General features: G+C 55.6%; 1 non-coding gene across 1 annotated transcript in view; it reads left to right on the forward strand.

The window, feature by feature from the left end:
- Positions 1–2,129: 2,129 nt before the first annotated feature.
- The window catches only part of LOC126317227 (small subunit ribosomal RNA), a 1,893-nt gene continuing 1,522 nt past the window's right edge, over positions 2,130–2,500 (forward strand). The window contains exon 1 of the ribosomal RNA XR_007556502.1: positions 2,130–2,500. This exon is cut by the window's right edge and continues 1,522 nt beyond it. This is a non-coding gene — a ribosomal RNA (small subunit ribosomal RNA).

Here is a 2,500-nt window from a genome sequence, read left to right on the forward strand (position 1 = left end):
ACACTGCACCTTAACCTAAGTTACACTGCACCTTAACCTAACTTACACTGCACCTTAACCTAACTTACACTGCACCTTAACCTAAGTTACACTGCACCTTAACCTAAGTTACACTGCACCTTAACCTAAGTTACACTGCACCTTAACCTAAGTTACACTGCACCTTAACCTAAGTTACACTGCACCTTAACCTAACTTACACTGCACCTTAACCTAACTTACACTGCACCTTAACCTAACTTACACTGCACCTTAACCTAACTTACACTGCACCTTAACCTAACTTACACTGCACCTTAACTGTCACATGTAACGTCACAGGAATGTAGCTTTGCCTAACAGCAACCCTCTGAACATAGTTCACTGCTTGGATCCTCTGGTGTCATGTGTATTTCTCGATGCCATGGTGCGTACCCTCACGTAAATGTCTTTCGAGTGTTGCGTACTTTCTACACAGTCCCGCTAACCACTGGAAGGGTGTAACGCTACAGAACGAATATCGCCCTCCCCTCCTGCCCTTCCAAGCTGGTCGGTCAGGCGTTTGTTTGTGAAATGAGCCTTGCAGCTGTTCAGTTGCATTTGGTTGTCGATGCAGTCAGTGTACGTTGTGGTACGGCCTGTGTGGACTGTCCGCTGATGTACGCGTAACCCACACTGATCATCCGTCGTTACGTACTGAGTGACATAATGTGGCACATGCTTGACCGTACACCGGCTGCGCCCTACAATGGCGAATCATAAGGGCCATATGTTGTGCACGATGCTACTTGTCTCGTCTCCCCATTACAGCGAGATTGCACTGTTGTACGCCGTAGAGACATGTGGTAGGTACGGACGAAAGTATTGCATGTTGGCCCCCCCCCCCCTCCCTCTGCCGGGAATCAGCGTGAGCCGTCTGTTGATGTAGCGACGAGGGTTTTCCTATTTAATCGTATTGCCCCACACAACATGATACCACGGTGGACCGCGTTCCACATCTGCGACATGTTACAGAGGCCGGTTGACAGTCGACCGCGCAAGGGACATTGCACACGTGCGCGGACCATCTTCCACGTGTTCTCTCGTGTACGTGCCGTAGTGTGTATATGGGCTGATGTAGCGTGTCGTGACACATAACATGCAGGCATGCCAGAATCGTAGATTTCGCAAATGTTGATTGACGTATACGTTTGCTGCCAAAGATCCGCAAATGAACTGGAAATCAGTTGTTGAGCGGTTGTTCGCGCTGCAGGTGCATCGGTGATAGCGACGATCGGTACATCTGTGAACCGGTTGTTTCGGCGGTACCCGCCATGCCCCCGAACCTGAGTTGGCCATGTGGGTATGAAGCGATACGAGGCTGTGGCTTGGTGGGACAGTCCCCGGCCGGTGAGGGGGGGCCGCGCGGCGTGCTGGCCGCGCGCTGCGTGAGCGCACGCACTACAGCCGGCTGGTGGGGGGCGCCCAGTGGCAGGAGCGCCGGCCGACGGGCCCGGCTGGCGTCCCAGCTACGCGCCGGCGCACCCGGCGCGCGGCGCCAGGCGGCCAAAGTGGGTTCTGCCGAGCCCGGTGCGAAGCGCGGTGGACATCTGCAGTGTGCTGGTCCGATTGCGGACTGTGTGCGTTGAGGATGCGCCGCCGCCCGGCACTCGGCGTCGCGACGCCGTCTGCTGCTCGGTCGCCCCCAGCGGTTCTCGCAGGTGGTTTGTATCGCAGCTCTGCGGACGTGTTGGCGCGTGCGCTGTGCTGGGAGAGTTCGCTTCTGCACCCAAGTGGGGCTTTGCCCTTCTGTGGCGCTGGCGTTGGAGCTGCCGGTCACCGTAGGTGGCGCGTGTTGTTTCCCGCCGGCAATGCCACGACAGCACGCTCCCGGGCCTCTGTCGGCAGCGGCAAGCTCAGTTGGGAGCACGGGTGTTCGCACTGAAAGCGTCTACTCGCCTATCTCCGGGCGATTGCGCCTCTCTCGAACCCTATAAGTACTTAGGACGGCGCTGCGCGCCGCCGGGACCTGAGAGGGTTTCGAGGTGTATCGTGCAGGGGAGCTCAGCCTCCTCCTGTTTGCAGAATAATTGAGCGGACGCTTGCGTGTTCGCGCGGGCCCTCGGGACACACTCCCGGGCGGCCGGCTGCTCAGCTCTCGTTGACGCAGCTCCCTGGTTGATCCTGCCAGTAGTCATATGCTTGTCTCAAAGATTAAGCCATGCATGTCTCAGTACAAGCCGCATTAAGGTGAAACCGCGAATGGCTCATTAAATCAGTTATGGTTCCTTAGATCGTACCCACGTTACTTGGATAACTGTGGTAATTCTAGAGCTAATACATGCAAACAGAGTCCCGACCAGAGATGGAAGGGACGCTTTTATTAGATCAAAACCAATCGGATTGGCTCGTCTGGTCCGTTTGCCTTGGTGACTCTGAATAACTTTGGGCTGATCGCACGGTCCTCGTACCGGCGACGCATCTTTCAAATGTCTGCCTTATCAACTGTCGATGGTAGGTTCTGCGCCTACCATGGTTGTAA

Source organism: Schistocerca gregaria, unplaced genomic scaffold (genome assembly GCF_023897955.1).
Source record: "Schistocerca gregaria isolate iqSchGreg1 unplaced genomic scaffold, iqSchGreg1.2 ptg000623l, whole genome shotgun sequence".
Lineage (NCBI taxonomy): Eukaryota > Metazoa > Arthropoda > Insecta > Orthoptera > Acrididae > Schistocerca > Schistocerca gregaria.